This window comes from Patella vulgata, chromosome 2 (genome assembly GCF_932274485.2).
Source record: "Patella vulgata chromosome 2, xgPatVulg1.2, whole genome shotgun sequence".
In the NCBI taxonomy this organism is placed as follows: Eukaryota; Metazoa; Mollusca; class Gastropoda; family Patellidae; genus Patella; species Patella vulgata.
This window is the reverse complement of record NC_065880.2, coordinates 48495104-48517722: the sequence shown is the minus strand read 5'-3', so window position 1 is coordinate 48517722 and position 22619 is coordinate 48495104. Positions and strand designations below refer to the sequence as shown.

The 22619-nt window shown below is 36.6% G+C and overlaps 1 long non-coding RNA gene across 1 annotated transcript in view; it reads right to left on the bottom strand.

Annotated features, from left to right (window-relative positions):
• LOC126812406 (uncharacterized) overlaps positions 1 to 18201 on the bottom strand; it is a 45566-nt gene extending 27365 nt beyond the window's left edge. The window contains exons 1-2 of the long non-coding RNA XR_007675918.2: positions 18149 to 18201; positions 4178 to 4405 (exon numbers count right to left, since the gene is read on the bottom strand). This is a non-coding gene — a long non-coding RNA (uncharacterized LOC126812406). The remainder of the gene's footprint in view (positions 1 to 4177; positions 4406 to 18148) is intronic.
• Between the last annotated feature and the right edge of the window lie 4418 nt (positions 18202 to 22619).

Sequence of the window (22619 nt, the reverse complement as noted above, 5' to 3'; positions counted from 1 at the left end):
ATGCAACTTTTCAAACAATCAGAGGTCATAATCCAGGAAGTTACATTCAGATATGCACTGTCATCGATATAAACATAAATTTAAAGTTTCATCAAAATCAGATCGAAATTGTGGCATCTAGCGGGTCCACAACCTTTTACACTATTTACGTACAAGGGGGGGGGGGGACATTTTGTCCGGCAGTTTTGGTCCAATTTTCATGAAATTCAACGTTTTTTTTAAATCAGATAAAAATTGTTACCACTAGAGGGACCACAAACTTAAAACAAGATTTTTTGTACAATCAGGGGCCATAATCCAGGAAGTTATGGTCCAATATGCGCATATATCGAAAGGAACTGATATCTTTGGGTTATAAACATACATTTCAAGTGTCATAAAAATCAGATAAAAATGGCGACCTCTAGAGTGTCCACAAGCTAAAAACATGATTCTTCGTACAATCAGGGGCCGTAATCCATGAAGTTACGGTCCGATCCATGCCAATTTCGAAAAGGAACCAAGATCTTTGGGAGATACAAAAAATTGTGACCTGTAGAGTGTCCACAAACAAAATACGGACAGACAGACGGGGGCGACAACAATATACATCCACATGAAAATGTGGGCGTATAAAAATTGTGACCTGTACGGACAGACAGGGACGACAGCATAATATGTCCACATGAAAATGTGGGCATACAAAAATAGGGAACTTTAGGATGGATATATGTTTCGATTGTGTGGAATAATCTGATGCTCAGTGAATGATAACATATTGTATGATGGTAAATCAGACGGCAAACGAGAAAATTGTTACAAATTAAAATGATGGTAAATCAGACGGCAAACAAGAAAATTGTTACAAATTAAAATATTGTGTGATCGTTTGATTTTATTTCAGTGACTGTAGAAAATAATTTGCAATATCAGTGAGCTACTTACTGAATAATAATCAGGCTTCTATATTTATGGGATTATCAAAGTACTTGGATGTCTGTTAAGGATTAGCTGACAAGTTGATTGACTACTTTATCAGCAAGCAATTACCATCACTTTGTAATTAGGATCAGCTTTTACATCTCGTTAATTAGTCGATCAAGGAAGGTTAACTAATTTGTTAGATAACAAGTACAATAACATTATAATAGACCAGGAACCAAGCATGATACCTTCACTGCCATCTTGGAATTGTGACATTCTATCAACCAGTGGTTGCCAGGCAAGATAGGCTCACATTTTGCAAGAGATGGATAGAGAACAAGCTAAAACAAAAGCAATTTTTCATATGATCAGAGCCATAATCCAGAAAGTTATGGTCTGAAATGCGCAAAGATCGAAAGAGAAAGAGATCTTTGGGATATAAAGATATATTTTAAGTTTCATTAAAATCGGATAAAAAATTATGACCTCTAGACTCTAGAGGGTCCACAACCTTTGTATTATATACTTTTACACAATTTGGGTTCAAAGAGTGGCCATTTTGTCGGGCAGTTTCGATTCAATTTTCTGGAAATTCAAATTAAACGTTCATTATGGTGGAAAGGAAACCCGTGCTGGCATAATGAGTTGCAAGGAGGAAATTTTCAAAATTGATTTATTGTTATTTTCACATTTTTCAACTCAATACCTTCAATTTTATGTATAATTTGTTGAACTGGGTAAAAATTGACTGAGCTGTGTCCGTTTGAACATTTATTAGCTATTTTGTAATTTTATATCTAATATTTGTTTCTTTAGGATTTCAAGGGTGCTGAAGACGGAAATCGTAGTAAATTCACCCTTTTCGTAACAAAACATCCGCTACACATGCAGCATATTCACATGATAGTGTTAAAATTTAGAGAACAATGATAGTGTTAAAATTTAGAAAATCTATATATTAGTAGTCTATCTTTTGGGTGATCAAGTTTAGTTCCCTGTTGATCATCAAAGAAGCTGCCACAGCTGTACATGTGTTCTGTTAACAACCGAATTAAAATAAGGTATTATAGGTCTATTGTTATTTTCAGGTACCGTAACTGTATCAAAATATGAGTCCCTAATAGAATGATAAAAATTTCAATTTCATTGGCAAGAAATGCTTACGTTCACTTTCGTGCATTTTGGCGGCGGTGTAATTAAACAATGGCAGACTGTTTTCCCCATTTGAGAATCATTGCGTTTCGGCTCAGTGTTCATTTTCATTTTTTTTGACCCATGGTGATAATAGAATTTTAAACACTAATATACAATATGCATTCTTTACTTTGCAGCCGTATGAAGCGACAGTAAACAGAATTCAGCTATCAATAAAATTATCTTCGAAAAGAAAATTATTGCTTATTTTGTTAATTTCCATATAAGGCCTACAAATTTTTCTTTTAAGACAAAAGAGATATCAAATAATCACTGCTTGGATTAATTATTCTGAGTAAATAATGATTTGTCAACGGTCTAATCATTGATCCGTGACAGCTGATTATAGATTAGTATTACTCAATGACACGATCTGCTTTTTGCTCAATTTACAGTATTCCGCAACATGGTTTTGATTTAACACTCAACAGCAATCTACAGCTGTATATACAATCAGAATTAAGTATTTTTCTGCCACTTATCGCATTGCATGTAGGTACCCAAAAAACATTATCGCCAAAATCAAATTTCTATCGTCCGCTTGAGCCTCCAGGCAGCCACGTAACCACAATGCTTTGCACGCGGTGTGTGGGCCAAACGAGTTGCGTAGACAGCATAGCAACAAGCAGAGTTTGTTTACACTTTTTAGGGGTTTTAAAATTTGATTGTATTCCTTCAAAATAAATTCATCGGCAACACTTTGGTCATATTTGTAAACTAAAGATTCTCTGATTTAGAACGGTGCCAAGTATTATGCAATAGGCTTGACCGGTCGTCCCACTGCAAGCGAAGAAAAATAACTAATTGCTTTGTGAAAATCTCAATTTCGGTCAAAATCAACATTTTCACTTATTTTGTTTGAAGCATTCCGACTCACTCCGGATAGAAATTGTGACCTTTATAAGAGAAACCACAAGCTAAAACCATGAATTTTTGTACAATCAGGGGCCATAATCCAGGAAGTTACAGTCTGACATGCGCGAATATAAAAAGGAACTAAGATCTTTAGGTTATAAACATATATTTCATCAAAATCGGATAAAAATTGCGACTTCTAGAGGGTCCACAACCATGATATTACATACTTTTACACTAACTGTGTACTGCCATTTTGTCTGTCAAATTCAAACTCACCCGACATTATGGTGTAACAGTGATACATTCAGATGGTTTTTAAAATCGGATAATAATTGTGACCTCTAGAGGGACCACAAACTAAAAACGCAATTTTTCATACAATCAGGGGCCATAATTCAGGAAGTTATGATCCGATATGCACGAAGGAACCATGATCTTTGGGAGATAGACTTATATTTCAAGTTTCGTCAAAATCGGATAAGAACTGTGACCTGTAGAGTGTCAACAGATAAATTGTGGACGGACATCCGGACGGACAGGGGCGACAGCTTTAATATGTCCACATGGTCAATTGTCCTATGAAAATGTATGGCAAGTTTCATGTTGATCATATTTGAATTGAGGGAGAGAGCGAAAAGTGGGGTTTAACGCTCAGTAGACACAAACTAGGTCATTTCGGGACTAACACAGGGTTCATTTTTATTTCAATAATTCGCTTGCACGTATGGGTCTTTAGCAGTGGGAGGAAACCGGAGGACCCGGAGAAAACCCACGAGGTTGGACAGGCGACCCTACTCATTGTTACGTACAACAAGGGAATCGAAACCCCGCCAGTTGACTCAATGACAGACCGTATGATACAGCGCGAGCATGCTAACCATTCAGCCGTCCAACCCCCCAGAATTTAGGGAGCCTTTAACTTTACTTTTGAAGAGCCCAAGAGAAGAAGAACAAGATGAATAGTGCATGGGGTCCAGTTCCTGGTCCAAAAATGATTAACCTTCTCTTTTTGAATCTATAACATGACACGATCATTAGACTATAGGTTGATTTATAGACAATGGTAGACAAACAAGTGTAAATTAAAAACTTCTATTAATCTCACAGAGAGACAGAGCATTAAAGATTTATAAAAGTAGAGATTGAAAAACTGTTTGTCTACTGATAGAAATCAACTTATATGACAAATAGAGCAGTATCACACCAAATGAAATTGAATTACCTTGTATTTCTGTCACACAACTAGAAGTACAAGAACTCTTGAGGGATTTTCAAAGCTCATACTGTGAGTGAAGAGATTTGTAAGATGGATGAGATGACAGCTTGGTATAGATCTTTCAACGCTTTCTTGGTAATCATAGGGTATTAACAACAGGAATCCATTATTAAGTTATTTCTTTATACAAAGACACTTCCTGTCTTGAACTGACTAAGCGTTAATCTGCTTTCCCTAGAAGATAATGTACAACTTAAAAACAGACATTGAAAACTATCAAATATTGATCCCATCGGCTAATTGTATTCCTGGAGATTTAAATAGCCTGTAATTTGCTTCTCCTGTTGTAAGTTCACTTATTTACGAGACTCCTGCAACAGTTTTGCAACTTCAGTATACTTACCATAAACACCTCAATAAATAATTTCCAGATAATCCATAGTACAAATTGACATAATTCTGGAGAGGATTGCTTCATTATTAAAATACTAACTATATCCTGGAGTTATGCAACTGAATCAGCGCAACTGTCTTCACCTCTAGCAGTAATTTAAGATAAATGTCACATCTTTTCCAAATGTAGTAAGGTGGAGTTTATTAATGTTTTGTTGTATATATGTAAATAATGTTTATGTAATATATGGTGTTTGTGGTTATATCTGCTTGGTATATTGGAGTCCAGCCAAGATGTGGTGTCCAGTGTGTTGTGTTGTAATTGTGGTCACTGAGTTGTTTTAATGAATTGTTTCAATGGCATTTAGTAATAGAACTGGAGTATACAGCTCACAATTCTATGGAATACAATTACTGCTTCTTACTGAGCGATGTTTCGACTAGGCTTCTCTAGTCATTATCAAGAAATGATAAAATATGAAAATATAACACAACAATATATACATGTACTCAACAATACTTAATTAATGCTGATCAACCAGAGATACCCCTTAATTACGTGTACCTAAATGGAATCTAATCTAATCTAAATGAGGATTATAAAGTTTAATGCTAATAACAACATTCAATAAGACCAATTTACCTGAAAATTAACACAAATTTATTAGTTGATTAATGGCTAACTTGTTATGGAGTATATACAATGATTTATTGGGTTTTAATAATACAAACGATCAAAGAAGATGGAATTTGATAAAATGTTATCCACGACCACTTTATCTGAAATAAACACAAATGATCAATGAATAGCTTGTTGTGGAGTATTTACAATGATTTGATCAGGTTTTAATAATGACAACACCCTAAAAAGATGAGATTTGATTGGTATTTTAACGAAAAATGTTGATATATGCATGTAGATGTAGGTGATTCCACTAATATACGAAAAACCCTTAGAACAATATGACTGCACAAATGATCAATGGTCTCCTGAAGGCCGACTATTTGACTTAGTGAGTAGTATTTCCACTGGATGCTATAGTTATTTGGAAAGGCAGGATTTGAACTATTAAGTGCATTGAATATGGATAACAGCAGCTCTGAAAAGCAAAAATAGTAGCCAATTATTAATTATCATTTTTTTTACAAATTGTAGTAATTGTTACAACCTTAGATTTTAACTAGAATATTGTTATTATTAAATGTGTTTAAATAAAAATTATTATGCTTAGTCTATAATTATGTAATAAGAGTATCATACACCCTGGGGAGGAACAATCCATGATCTCTGTTCATCGTTGGTTTGTGTCTTCGTATTTGAATGGCTTCATGCAATCGGCATGCCCTCTTGTTGTTTATATTCTTGCATAGTGGTTTAACATTAGACCACTGCCACTGGACTCTGTGGCGGGGGTTGGAGTTCAAGTGTTCAGCTACAGCTGAGTTGTTGGTTGCTGCTTTCAACTTGTGGTCGTCTACCTTTTTATTTAATGGTCGTTTTGTCTCCCCCACGTATGTGCTTTCACAATTGCACACTATTTGATAAACGCATCCCTTTGGCTGCGGTGGTTGTGTTGGATTTAGTTTACCATTGGCTCTTAGTATATCTTTATTGCTGTTACTTTTTGTGAAAGTTACATCTATTTCTGGTTGTTGCCTTAGTAGCCGTTTAATTTGGTAGGAGACTTTGCCGTTGAAAGGAAGGAAGATTCTGACTGGGGCAGTAGGGGTTTTGGGTTTAGCTGCACTCGCCGACAGAGTCTTATTGATGGTGTCTGTCACAAACTTCTCTGGATAGCTGTTGAAATTTGTGAAGACATGTTTGAGATGATCTATTTCCTTGGAGAGGCTCTCAGGATCACATGTCTTTTTCACACGGTTCACCAGAGTTGAAATTGTGGCCAATTTGACGCTATTCGGGTGATTGGATTTGAAATGAATATATTGGTCGGTGTGGGTTGGTTTCCTGTAGACACTGGTACAGATTGAGTTGTTGGTTCTGGATACACAGACATCAAGGAAAGGTAGTTGATTATCATTTTTAGTTTCCATTGTGAATTTTGTTGTGTACATGTATATATTGTCTTGTTGTTTTAATGAGTTTACCTGGATTGCACCTTCTTGTTTCAAACAGGACTTATTTCTTGACATGACCGATTACAAGACCTTTGTGTGTTTTCTCTAGATTCAGGTATATTTTATTTCTTGTTTTTATAATCTGATCAGGTTTTATCTATCATTAAATATATTTATTTAGCTTAGGTTTATTTCAGTAGTTTAAGTAATAATTCTTGTAATGGGTATTTCCCTAATTTATATATAATTTATATCTCTAGTTTTCCCGCCATTTTTCTCCCTTTTTACCGTGGTATTTATTTATTGTGGTGTTTGTTTTATTTTAGCGTGTGTAATATAGCTCTTCCTTACTGGTATATAATATAACTAAGACACTTTTCCCAGGGTATGTTTAGTTTTCTTGTTCTCCTCTTCTTTCTAAATGTTTGTAAATGTATTTAGTTCGTATTTTATGTTTCTTTTGTATATTTATTTCTATTTTGATTATGTTCTGTCTGACATGTGTGTAATCTATTTGCATTTATATTTTCAGTGTTTTTGTTTTGTGTTTTGGTTGTTTCAGAATGAATAAAATGTTTAAACCAGTGCTGTTCATCTCCTCTATAACCCGCAAATCCCCGAGTTAAAAAGCTCGGCTACACAAACTATTTATGCAGTTGATAAATGTGACAAAATAACATTCTTTCTGAAAGTTAACATTTACCTTAACATCTATAAATGTGTATGGGAAGCATTTTCTATCTCAAAATTATTTTGTGTCTGATATTACTTACACCTTTAAAATTGCATGTAAATCTTCAAGATGAACATACATGTATTAGCTTTCAAAAAATATACATTATTAATTATGGAATAACTGTGGATTATTTTACTTCCCATGAGGCTTTATGCTTGTATTCAGGTATAAATATTGGTCCTTTAAAAAAAGGGTTTTACTTGCGTACATTTTACGATCAAAACCGGTAGTATCAAAGGTTTAATAGAAATAGAATTTAACGTCCAACCATTACCACTGTGTAAATGGAATGATGAACTGTAATCTAAAAGATCAAATTATTGAATCAGTAATCTCATTCTGTCTCAGACATAATAACTTTAAGCTTATGTTAGTTTGGGTCTACCAAATTTCTTGTAAGAATGCTGAACGTGCTCTATCTTCAGATCCTGATTTTGTTTACTGTGTAAGCAAGTTGTATAACGTGTCGCCATAACATCAATTTAACCGGGCCTGTTCAACTAAATCTAAGTCTGAAATAATACGATAATGTCTGGTTCCAGTAGCCTCAATGGTTTCTAGTTCTACCATGTCATTTCCTTTTCTAAAACTTGATAGCTGAGACAATGCTCATTTACCCATGAAAAGTTTTGGTCCGACGTTAAAACCATCCGCACTGAGTAACACAAGAAAATTTGGATATTGCAACATTTGAAACATAGCTTGTCAAGAAAAGAAACATACCATTACCAGCAATATAAGTGCATTCAAAAGGATTGGACAATAATTGTGGCATCTAAAAAGTTTAGAAGCCTTAACTCAATGAGTGTCCAATTTACAAGTGTTTAATTTCTCTTTCACTGTTAAAAAATAAACAACCCAATTGATTATTGATGTATAAGTATAATGATTGATTTTTGAACAGTCGTCTGGAGATTAAATACTTGTAAATTGGACAATCATTATCAAAATTAATCAGTCAACTTTAAACTGGACACAAGTACAAATTAGATGATTTGGGGTCATTTTAAATGATTTTTAGGAATCTGAAAACAAAGATTTGATATTAAACGAATGTGAAAGAAATTAGTGCTAGAAACACAAGATTAAATGATAATGATACCCAGGCAGGATACAGTGTTAGTTACAAGGAGGTATTACCCTGATAGTTAAATATCAAAGAAAATTGATAGCCATTTTCTTCTTCTATGGGGAGGGATTAATATTCTAAAGTGCATGCTTTAGATCATAAAGTATCTCATGGAGTCTGGTATAGTCTTGTACATGACAAGGAGTAGGGTCCTCCAATTTCCTTACACTGCTAAAGATCCCTATGCTCAAGATAATTATCAAAATAAAACTGAATCATATATTAGTCCCAAAATGATCTAGTTTGTGTCAAATGGAAGTTGAACCCCATCTTTTATTGGCAGCATTGAAACCTGATGGACCTAGTTCAAATCTGATTGAATCCAAACCTGATCATTATCCAGTGTTGGTATTTTGATTTCGTTTTTTTAATTAAATGTTAAATTATCAATCTGTACATATTAAAGATACTTTCCCAGAAAAGTATTTATCGGCCTGGTTATTTCCAATAAAAGTATGTCAGATTTTGTACATATGGAAAGTATATATAGGCACCCAATCTTACTAGAAAAATACTGGATTACCCGAAAAACACCCATGGAGCAAGCACTGGGCAAAATTGTCAGGGTATCACTAACTGGCAACCCGACTGTTATCTGTCAGCTTATTGTGTGCCAGCTTAAGTGAGGGAGCGGTTGTTATTTCTTGATCAAACGGTTAGGCGGTTTTGGAAACATTGAGAGGTGTCAACGTACAAAAGACTCTGCAATTAAACGGCGGAAAAAGAAGTTGACAGAAATAATTAAGAATTTACTTAGGCCTCAATATGTATGGTAAATGTACAGTAAGTAATGATTTATACATTCTGAAAAATGGACCCTCCCACAATGAAGCTAAGTTGACAGACATTGCGTCTAACAACAGCTTACTTATAGCTATAGGTATCCCCGGCGAATACAAATTTTTGAGAGGGAATTGAAGCAAATTTTTGATAGATTGGTTACTTTGAATATGTTTTTAGTCCAAATATATCATCAAATCACAAAGTTTGTACGCAGGAATGTATCTTTAAAGATGCATTATGTAAGATTTTAGATAAAAAGCTGACAGTTTTTGCTATAATAGGTGAACCAGCGGTTGCCAGGCAAGATACGCCCACATTTTGCAAGAAATGGATAGAAAACATGCTAAAAAAATAAAGCGATTTTTCATACGAGGGGCCATAATCCAGGAAGTTATGGTCTGAAATGTGCAGATATCGAAAGGGAGAGAGAGAGAGAGAAATTGGGTTTAACGTCCACTCGACACAAACTAGGTCATTTCGGGACTAACATATGGTTTAATTTTATTTACATAATTCGCTTGCGCGTAGGGGTCTTTAGCAGTGGGAGGAAACCGGAGGACCCGGAGAAAACCCACGAGGTTGGACAGGCGACCCTACTTCTTGCCACATACAACCGGGGATTCGAAACCACGCCAGTCGACTCAATGACAGACTTTATGATACAGCGCACGCACGCTAACCATTCAGCCATCCAACCCCCCCAATATATCGAAAGGGACTGGGGATATAAAGATATATTTTAAGCTTCATCAAAACTGGATAACAATTGTAACTTCTACTCTAGAGGGTCCACTACTTTGGTATTACATACTTTTACACTATTTGCGTACAAGGAACGGCCATTTTGTGAAGCAATTTCGGTCCGATTTTCACGAAATTCAAACTCAAACGTTATTTGGGTGTAACAGTGATACATTTAAACATCTTTTAAAAACAGATAAAAATTGTGATCTTTAGAGGGTCCAAAAACTTAAAACATGATTTTTCGTACAATCAGGGGCCATAATCCAGGAAGTTAGGGTCCGATATACACAAATATGAAAAGGAACCATGATCGTTGGATTATAATCAAACATTTCAAGTTTCATCAAAGTATTACATACTTTTACACTATTTGCGTACAAGGAGCAGCCATTTTGTCGGGCAGTTTGGGTCAGATTTTTACGAAATTCAAACTCGACCTTCATTGCTTTGTACAGTAATGGTGATATACTTAAACGTTTTTTAAAATTTAACTCAAATTGTGGCTTCTAGTGGGTCCACAATCAGGGGCCATAATCCAGGATATGCGCAGTTATCGAAAGGAACCAAGATCTTTGTAATATAAACATAAATTTAAAGTTTCATCAAAATCGGATCAAAATTGTGGCCTCTAGAGGGTTCACAACCTTGACATACCATATATCTACACTACTTGCATATGAGGGGCGGCCATTTTGTCACAGATTTTGAACTCAATTATCATTATATCATTAGGGTTTAACGGTGATATATTCAAATGGTTGGGTTTTTTTTAAATTGGACCAAAATTGTGACATTGTGACCTCTAGAGCGACCACAACCTAAAAACGCAATTTTTTATACACTCAATGGCCATAATTCAGAAAGTTATAATCCAATATATTTGAATATCAAAAGGAACCAAGATCTTGGGGTTATAAACATGTATTTCAAGTTTCATTAAAATCGGATAAAAATTTATATACCATACTTTTACACTATAAATTTGCGTACAAGGGGCGGCCGTTTTGTCCGGCACTTTTGGTCCGATTTTCACGGATTTCGAACTCAACTGATGTGAACGGAGAGGGGCGACGACAATATATGTCCACATGCAAAATATGGGCATATAAAAATAGATAATGAATATGTTGAAAACTTCAGTCAAATTACTTCATTCTGAGCGGAGTTATGGTCTTTTGAAGAACAGTGTAGTCTCGATTGTCATTGCTACCGTTGTTACGAAAATAATCAATGTCTTGATTATTGATTAAATTAGCTTGCAAACGTGTCTAAATCTTCTGAAAATCGTATAAATGATTTATTTATATGATCTTCAATAAAAGTAGGGGATATTCAGAAACAATACAAAACTGCGGAAATGCACTGATGTTTTTATTAGAGGTAACCAGTGTATGGTTAATAACAGGTCAATTGCCTACACATGAACATAAACAGTTCATATGGGACTATGGGTGGCTTATCTGACGACCCCATTTTACTCGCAAAGAGATACACTGTCAAAAGTGAAAATGGACCTTTTTGATTTTTGTCTTAATATTAATAAGTAATTGTTCAACCAATCCTCATATATTCAGCAAATCGTCGTGGCATGCTCCTAATCAACCGACCAATCACGATTTGGGGCAATCTGACCCACTCCTCTTGTAGTGGCACGGCCAATTTTTGCAGTATTGTCGGTTGACGTTGACGAACACACTAAAGCAAAGTTATGCTAAACAGTAAATCTTATGCAAGAAACGATAGGAAAGCAACCATGGATAGGATAAACCAGCACGCAGTAGTTTTCATCAACCCTTCCCTGAAGTGTCAACTTTGACAACGAACCCCTCTCACGTGTATGGCGCTATTGCGTGTCGCATGTGCAGCTCAGTGGTCCTGTTGGGGCGATAAGTTCTTTTTCTGTGAACATACTCTCAAAGCATGTCAAGTGTCCATGACTATTTATCATATCACAACCTGCATAGGTATTTGCATTTCAATATCCCCTACTTTTTTTGAAGAGTATATATTATTTGAGGTCAAATGAAAGATCTGCATTAGGCAGATTTAGCTCGTACATGTATAATGCACCATTAATGGGAATAAGCTGCAAGAAATTTGATATCTTAGAGACAAATGACAATGGTGCAGGACTTTAATCCATCAACGTCAATCAGGTTTTTCCTTGCAGTCCAAAGAACAATCCTTGCAAATTTGAAAAAAAAAATCTATCAAGATCTCTGACAACCAGGATGTTCAAAATAAATTGTGAATGGACGACAGATGTCGCACAATGGTGACAAAAAAATACACCTACATTTGTTTTATTCTATGATATTCCATTTACTAACTAGTATTTACAAGCATTTAATATTTTATATGGTTTGTCGTTGGACAGTTTTGTTTTAAATTTCCAGTGAATGGCTTCAGCCTATATAAAACAATTCACTGATCTATAGATAGCTCATGAGTAAGTTCTGTGTAAACACACATTATTTTGGTAGCCTACCAATTTAAGAATTTGAGTTTAACATGTTGCATTTGAGAAATGTGGAGGTTTGTAAGATTCAATAAATTTGTAGATCATCATAACGTAGTTTTTTTTTTAACTCCATGCAAGGACAGGACGTGGTTGCCGTTTATAATAATTAATAATATTGTGAAAATGCCTCAAATTTGGAAGAAAATAGGACCTGTTATATAAAATCAACTCAAACACCGCTGATTAAACCATACTTGACCATTTAATTAATTTACAGACACCTACAGTTATGGCATTGTCTGTTGATGCATAAAACATGCATTTCATTCATTATTTCCTTGAGTATGCACATTATGATTAAATTTTACTTCTTTATAAACAATATTTTATCTCCAGATTTTTTAAATGTTGTTGCTAACATCTTGAGCTATAATTCTGACCAACGTCATGTCAAGGTCATGTGATACACAAGGTCAAATTCAAGGTCAAACAAAAGGTCCAAATGTCATGATATCTTGACATGGTCCTATGTCAAAAGTAATTCCCTTTCCAGAAACACTAAAATTATGAGAATTGACCCATTGCTTGCCGTAATTCAGGGGTCTAAAGTCTGGCGGCCACACCCATTTTTTGCGGAACATGTCAATTTTTGAGACACCATATTTCCAAAAGTAAAATTCTGATCAAGCTGAAATTTGAAATATCGTCTCTCAGGTGCTAAACGAACATGTCTACCGATTTTCATCAATATCTGAGACGGTCATGTTAAATCCATTTGGTGAATTGAGATGGAAATCGCTTGCACTTAGGAGTCTTTAGCAGTGGGAGGAAACTGGAGGATCCAGAGAAAAACCACGAGGTTGGACAGGCGACCCTACTCACTAGGGTGTTTCACTTTTCACTTTTTTTTGAATTTCTAAGGTTTCTACCCGTCACCGAAGTCCACTCGGGGTCAAACTTACACCGTAATATTTTCAGAATTTTCTTGCCGAAAATGGCTGCCGGCGGGCATTTTTTCCAAAATTGCGACTATTTTCTGACGTTTTGAGCTTGACAGATCACTTAGAAAAGCCAGGTATGGCTTGTAATGTGTCTATTTTATGCTTTTCAGGTATGTAGAGTCCATTCCCACTATCTTAAATAAGATTGTCAGATGGTGGAAATCCAAGATGGCGCCCCAAATCTTCTATTTTCGTGACATGGAAAAGCAGTTTTCAAAGACTATGTCATTCTGAACATCATTTTGGCCCTGGTAATAAATTTTGCACTCATAAAATTCATTATCAGGGCCAAAATGATGTTCAGAATGACACTGATCTACCTTTGGTTGAAAATGGCGCAAGGTAATGACTGAAGGTGAAGTTCCGATGGAGTATATTCACAACACTATTAATCTGGCAGAACTATGACTGAACCTGGAAATTGTTTACAAAGTTTTTTTTCATGATTGATTTTAGTAGCCTAAGGTGTCCTCTTTCAGAATGTGCCGGTTGAACCTCGGTAAACCCTTGAGCGTTCTGAGAAATTCAAGATGGCATCCAAGACGGCCGGCATTTCACTAAATACACTGAGCTCGTTCATTATGTTGTGGCGATTATTCACCAAACGAAACTATATCTAGAGACAAATTATATATTTCTTGATATAGTAGCAAATGAGTGATACAATAACACTACATACATGCCTATCAGGAGCCCCAGGACCACATGGATCGGCCCTGGAAAGGGGGGCACAAGCTGTTTTTTGAATATTTAAAAAAACCCAACAAATTCTACCCGTAAAACACGAAAATAACCAGGTAATATTCAGTTTAATCGTCTAGTCATGTTTCTGGCTGCAACCTGCAAAATACTGTATAATCTAAGCCATCCCTAGTGTAGCTACAAGCACGCGTACTACATGTCACTCTTGCATCCACATCTGATGAACCACGTAACAGACTCCGGAGCACGTTGACCGGTTGTAATGTTCTCAATTTAGTGTCCTTAACCAAGCAATATAGTTCCTGCGGACTACGATCTTCCAGTCAAGGCCACACAATAGCTTGGTGATGACATGTTTTTACGTTCCCTACACATGCATCATTCTTTGGAGCAAGACTACATGGTTTAGGTGGGGATGATGACGACAGATTTCCCGTTTTGGATGCCTATACCCTCCAACGTGTTTCAGACAGCGATTTGCAATAGCTCTGTCTATAACAAGCTTCTTACAATGGAATCACCAATCGAGGAAAGAACAACAGTTGACATTGGTTCAACTTCTGAGAAACATGTCCAGTACCATTGAAATCCTGTCAGCTCATGCTCTTACTGGATGTGACACAGTTACTTGCTGTTACGTCGTGGGGAAAGGAATAGCTTTGAAAGTGGTGAGAGCTTGATTGTATTCTCTCTCCAGACGCTCTAATAGAATCTGTGCTTGTACAGGCCACTGTACATGTCATCTGGTTATGGACAAAGTTCTAGCAAATCGATGTCCGAAACACGCTGGAGGGTATGCACAATTGGACATCCAAAACTGAAATGTATGGTCAGCATCCCCCCCCACCCAAACCATGTAGTCTTGCTCAACGAATGATGCATTTGCAGGGAACTTGATCCGGAACTGTTTTGCTGGGTGAAGGTTACTACAGTGAGAACATTACAACCGGCCAACATGCTCCAGAGTCTGTCATGTGGCCCTGGAGTTCCTGATAGGCATGTATGTGGTGTTATCATATTACTCATATGCTCCCATGTCCAGAAATATAGTTTGTCTCTAGATATCATTTGGTTTGGTGAAATAATCGCCCCCAACCGCCGCTAACGAGTTAAAGGGCCATATTATCTGGTATTTTGGATTTTACTATCATCTAATCACCCCACAACATAATGAACGATTTTAGTGTATTTAGAGAAATGCCGGCCGTCTTGGATGCCATTTTGAATTTCTCAAAACGCTCAAGCGTTACCGAGGTTCACCCGGCACATTCTGAAAGAGGACACCTTAGGCTACTTAAATCAATCATAAAAAAACTTTGTAAACAATTTCCAGGTTCAGTCATAGTTCTGCCAGATTAATAGTGTTGTGAATATACTCCATCGGAACTTCACCTTCAGTCATTACCTTCCGCCATTTTCAACCAAAGGTGGATCAGTGTCATTCTGAACATCATTTTGGCCCTGATAATGAATTTTATGAGTGCAAAATTTATTATCAGGGCCAAAATGATGTTCAGAATGACATAGTCTTTGAAAAATGCTTTTCCATGTCACGAAAATAGGGAATTTGGGGCACCATCTTGGATTTCCACCATCTTGGATTCTGACTATCTCATTTAAGATAGTGGGAATGGACTCTGCATACCTAAAAAGCATAAAATAGATACATTACAAGCCATACCTGACCTTTCTAAGTGATCTGTCAAGCTCAAAACGTCCAAAAATCCAGAAAATAGTCGCAATTTTGGAAATAATGGCCGTCGGGAGCCATTTTTGGCAAGAAAATTCTGAAAATATTACGGTGTAAGTTTGACCCCAAGTGGATTTCGGTGACGGGTAGAAACCTTAGAAATTCCAAAAAAAGTGAAAAGTGAAACACCCTACTACTCACGTACAACCAGAGAATCGAAACCACATCAGTTGGCTTAATGACAGACCTTATGATACAGCGTGCACATGCTGAATTGAGATGGAATGACCTGCCTGAAGAAAGACCGGCAATATGCAGATTTTGCCCTTGCATAATGTAGGTTTAATCCACATTAAACATACATTATGCAAGAGCTAAATCTGCCTATTGCAAGTCTTTATTTAGGCTTCAGATGTTATAGAAATTATTAAAGATACATTATGGGAGATTCAATAACGAGTTGGCAGTTCTCATTATAATAGTTAAAAACTAGATAACGTAAAGGCAATTTGCTGAAAATTTCATTCAAATTAATCCACTATGAACCCAGAACTAAGCGAATGAAATTTTTGCCTAGCCTCTGTCATCATTCCTAAAGTCAGTACGATAAACAGCATTGTCTCGATTATCCATTTAATCGTTAAATCGAGAAGGAAAGTTATGCAGTAAATCGGCTCACAATCCGCTTAAGATCGCTGGCTAGCGATGCTATCTAGAGTTGATTATGGTCTGGATAAGTTAATTAATGTCTAATTAATAATTTAGATAACATTTCAGGTCTAAAGAAAGACCTGCGATAGACAGATTTAGCTCTTGCATAAATTATGTATGTTTAATTAGACCATTATTTACACGACAAGCTTAAAATCAACTCTGTAGACCCTCAGATGGCTTGGATACAGTTTGGATTTAAACAGTCGTCCATTTAAAATTAAATCAAGAAATGGCCAACCAAGCTAACAATTACCGTTAGTCACTGACATCACTACCGGAGACTGCCAATGAAAGGCCTACCAAGCGAGGGTACCATAGCCATTGAGAATGTAACATGATAATCGAAAAATGTGGGTGGAGTTATCGTCTGTCAATCAAACGATCGGCAATTCTCGTAGATGGTGCAGACACAGTTGATGCCTATTTCTACAGTCCAAATTTCCAACAGTGACAACTCCGTTCAAAATAAAGTAATTTGACTGAAATTTACAATATTTTTTTTTTTATTTTTTATCATCTATTTTTGAATTAGGGCCTACCGGTATTATAGCAAGAAATAGAATGGCCAACTCTTAACTAGTGTATCTTTAATAAAATGTCTACAAACAAATACACCTAAATCAAAAATATATATTGGTAGGCCTAGATCTATCAACTATCAATTAAATCTTACACACCAAGCCGTTCAAGTTCAAGTGGCACAATCTGTTGCTGAAAGTTCTGTACAACCACCACATCCCTGATTCCTAAGCCATAGAAATGGCTCCATGGAACTAGCTACCTGTTGTATGTGTTTATTAATATTTTCAATAAATAGGCCGACGAAACAGAAGGCTTAAAGGAGCTAAATCGCTAACATTTGGGACCTAGAAATTCACAAAAGTGGGTCGCAACGCATATAATACTGTAATATGAATGTATATAAACTGATTTACATTTAATGCTTTCCGTTTTTACTCCAATTTCAAATCAGTTATGTTCGGCGAAATAAGTCAGCAATCTCAATCGAGTGCAAATCTCTAGCGTCTAGTTCTTCTAGTCTACATATGACTGTCTACATGACTCCATTTGATTTGGTGCAATGTGTCTAGCCTCGTCCCTCTCAATACAACTGGGGCTGAAGCGCATTATGATACACGATTCGTGTACCAATGTTAAAAAAATTATTTTATCTTAAATATCGTATATCAGAAGCTCATCTTTTCCCGGTAAGTTTACATCATCAATGTTGATTTAAATTGACCAATAATTCGTGTTTTCGATGTCGAAGATTTTGGAGGATTTTGAGTTACGGACTTAGGTCCTTTAAATGTGATTGCGAAGTACAAGCAACTTCAACAGTCGTCACAGCCGTAGGCCTACGTAGGGTCGTAGGGCTAAGTCAAAGTGGCTGGTATTTTGGGCATCGGGGCAGTGTTATCATTATCGTTATTTTCAGGAATGCTCCAGTGTAGAAATGGCTAGCATTATCAAGAATGCTCTGATACGATGAACTTCTCCTCTATTGTTTGCTGGGTATTTCCACATCAATTATATGCAGCAACTTACCGGTACCGGTACGAAAAAGTTGGTGCCATGTTCACAAACACCGCCAAGTTCTGAAGCACTCAATCAAGGGAAGTAACTATATATGCAGTTCAGGGGCGGATCCAGGAATTTTTGCAGGAGGGGGTTTGCCAGGTTCCTGACACAATGTATCCCCCCCCCACACACACACACACACGCATTGCCTCTATCGTCATTGTGGTGTATATACACACACATTGAGCTTTTTAAACAGAGAAATTCAACATCTCGTTTGACGTCAATTTTTATATGAATTAATACCATGACATTGTGATTCAATTTCATGGATGCAAAGCATCAATTGTGATATCACATAATGTCTATATCATTATCTCGCGCTTTGAGTGCCCAACCTGTCCCACATCTGACGATAAAGGATAAAGCACAGGGTAGAGAAACATTTCTCATAAAAAGTTTTGATTTACAAAATTTGTTGATAATCGTTTTGAGTATGAAAATATTATCAACTGTCTGATGATTTTTACGGAATCCGCCCTGTGCCGGGTCAAGTAAATTGTTGTCTTCAAGGTAATTTGTTATTCGATTATTGATAATAGACAGAAAACACTTGCTGAAGCAATTGAACAGGGAAATGCCACGATAGTTATTTAAATCATCCTTACTGCCCTTTTTGTGTAATGGAACAATAGATTCCATCCAGGACGCTGGATAGCAACCCGTCGTTAAAATCATATTGAACAATTTTAGGAACTGATCAATCATAATTTCGGAGGAAGATATTAACATTTCATTGATTATCAAATCAGGCCTATTCGATTTTTTTGTTTTTAGTTTTTTTACAGCTTTTCGAAGTTCATTTGCAGAGATAGGCTCATTTAGGTAGGTATTAATAGGCTCTTGTTTAAGTTGTTCAATTTTTTCAAATATTTCAGAGAGTTTGGGCTGATCATGGTTTTTTTCAAAAAGTGTGATAAAATGATTTTCCCACGCGTTAATGGTTATGTTATCAGCCCCATCTGGTTTGTCTTTAAGAAGGGAATTGACAAGTTTCCAGTATTCACGCGGGTTATTGCTATCAAGATCATCAAGTTTTTCTAATATTGCATTCATAGCCTGTCGCATTTTGTATTTAGTTGTTTTCTTATAATCTTTCTTTCTCTTATAATATATTGACCGCAGTTTGGAGTTGTTTAAATTATTATTTAATTGTTCTAGAGCAATAAGATCTCTTTTCAACCTATTGCAGTCTCTGTCAAACCATTCATTCTTTTTATTACATTTTTTTACCTTCACAAGTTTTACGCACCCCACACGCCATCAAGTGTTTCAGTCGGTTTTGCGTCATGGAGTTGCGCAGCCAAGTTTTGATACGGCGCAGAGTGCTGAAGGATCGCTCGGCTGAGCAGGAACTAGCAGGGTTCAGCAGTGTGAGATGAGAAGAGCTTCGACAGAAGGGAACATCTGCCTCACTTCAGGTGACATAATGAGGAACGCTTCGTACTTAAGTGAAATAGATTTGGCCAAAAACTGGCGCTTGAAGAATGGCAATTCTTGTTCCAAGTCCCGATTCAGTTCCAGATACGTAGAAACAAGCTCACCATCATTTGGATATAAACCTGAAAATCTGTCCTGGCGATTAAAATCATGAGGGGGAGCAGATATATTCATCCCCCGCCCCCCTAAATCCACGCCCATGCCGCTCACTAGACAGAATAGCTTTCAAATACATGTAAATACAAACACACTAATAGATCTCCAAAACGGCTTTACTTATACATTGAATATTCAGAGTATAAGTTTGCAGTAATAAAACACCAAAAACATGATTCAAAGATATTCCGTGGATGCCTGCCGATATCCAACTTTCACTACTATTTGAATGCTCAATATATATACACGTATAAAGACAAAGGATTAAAGCAGTGATTCTCAAACAGTGTGCCGCGGCACATCTTCCTAAGTGTGCCGCGAAATTTTGAACGGCACACCAAGAAAATGCGAAAAGCCACTTGATCCCAATTGAATATTCTACTGGTACGTTCATAGCTGTGTTTTTCTTAATTTGGTTTGGGTCATTCTATGTTTCTATGACTAGCCTGTGTCTGCGGTTGTATGCTGTCTATGACTTGCCATGTATTTATTTTGAAAATTCAAATATTTTTCATATATATTTAGCCAGGTGTACCGCTATTTTTTCGTGTGCCCTAATGTGTGCCGTTGCCTAAAAAAGCTTGAGAACCACTGGATTAAAGGAACGGCACACAAAACACATTAAACAAATATTGACAAATTAGATAAAGAAATCTACATTTAGTAGCCTAAATATTGTTAATCAAATAACAAGAAAATAATGCCACGACTCCGAGAATCGGTCGTCCTCGATAACACGCAAAAAGAATAATGTTGAGTTTTACAACAGATGAAAGATTGAATTCCGTATCGGTTTCACACGAAACAGTCCATCGCGAGTACTGTTGTTAGAATGATCGTCAGGAACAAAACAAGTTTTTGTGTCCTTCACAATTTATAAACATATCACAATCACAACTTTCTACAGTGTTTTCTGGACAAGCCGCCAGCGTTGCCATGGTGTTTACCCTACCTATGGACAATTTCAAAGTGAAACTCGGATATCACCTGCAACCAGCCGGCTAATTGCCCTTGCGGGTTCTTAAATATCATTATCCAGCACAACGAAGCATGGTCTGTCCGGAGAATGAACTTTCGACCGTAAAAACAGGGTCTAAAGTGCTAACAGAAGCTAACAGCTCCTTCCGTGTTGTACAGTAGTTCCTTTGACTCCTCTCTAATACTACTCGTTCAAAACCATCCTCATCAAGCTGAGATAATTAATACACCGCCTAAACCGACATCGCTGGAATCGGTATGCAAGATGAACTCTTTATTTGGATCAGTAAGACTGGAGCAGTTATCAGACTGAATTTCAAACTCTGAAAAGCTTCTTCGCATTGATTAGTCCGTGAATCGTGAAGTGGTTCGACTATTTGGGAAAACTGTTTCACAAACCTACGATAATAGGAGCACAGCCCCAAACAGTCAAGGACCTCGGTTACACATTTGGGTGTTGGCCAATCTCTAGTAATTTTGTAACCCAAATACAAAATAGCTGACATTTCTTAGGTATTAGTTTTAAACCAGCCATTCTAATACTATCTAAAACTTCACCTAATCGGGACACATGCTCTTCAAACGTAGCCGAAAAGACTATGATATCGTCCAAATAAATTAAACATGTCCTGATAATGTATTCTCCATGAGCCTCTCGAAAGTAGAGGGCTGTTCGAAAAACTCATGGGCATGACCTTGAAATGGAAAATTCCGATTGGAGTAGCGAAAGCAGTCTTCGGACGACCCTTCTCGACTACTTCTACCTTGAAGAATCCAAGGTCAGGGCATGAGAACCACACTTTTCCTGACAGACACTCGATAGATTCACCAATTCGATCCCGGATAGTTACCATATTTAACTTCCGGTAATCTACACAGAAGCGACTTTCGCCACTCTTCTTTTTCACAAGAACAATTGGAAAAGACCAAGGCCCAATCGCAGGCTCAATCATGTCCCTCCTAGTCATCTCTATGAGATGCTTCCTGGCAGCAAAAGGCAGTCTCTGGTTAGCCAACCGTGCCGGTTAGGCGTCAACAGTATTGATAATGTGCTCCGCCAAGTGAGTTCTTCCGACATCATCTTCATCTCTGACAAATGCAGAAATATTCCTGGTTAATAGTGTTTCTGCGTCTCTGAACTGACTCACCGTCAAGGAGTTTTTACATGATGACAACAACACTTCAACAAGAGAATCAATAATATCGGAATCCTCGTTAGTATTCATCTTCTTCCCAGGAAAAATCTCTGACACCTCCTATAATAAAGCAAGCGTGGTACCCTTACTCAGACTGATTATCTCTGGGGAAGGATTAAAAAGTATAACCGGAACAGATCCCTGTGCGTCAGTTCTAACAATGCTACGTCCAACCATTGGATAATTGCTAGGCTGATTCTTAAATTATTCATCTAGGCGATCACCAAAGCTCACTATCCCACCGATCTTAGCATTAAGTACCTGCTCACAAACAGGTAATAAAGCAATATTTCCATTCACATTCATTTAACAAACTCCCAAACCTCCCTTAAAATCACATCTAAAAGAACTTCCATCCATATAAATCTCAGCTTTAGACACATTAATTATGATATCTTGGGATCACTGGCTTTACCTGTCACACTTATTGCCAGATACTTAGCCTTCTCAGAATCATTCCAATTATTGATATGGGCTATTTTCAGAAAAACGTACAAATAACGGGGAAAAAACCGGTTTACACAATATATGATATAAAATTTTCGCAACCGTCAAAAAAACAGTATATCAAATTATGTGGTCAAAATGATCATTCCGTTAGGTGGTAAAACTTCTCATTCTCAACTTTGAACTTGAAAATCTGCTTTTAAAATTGAAAGATCAGTAAA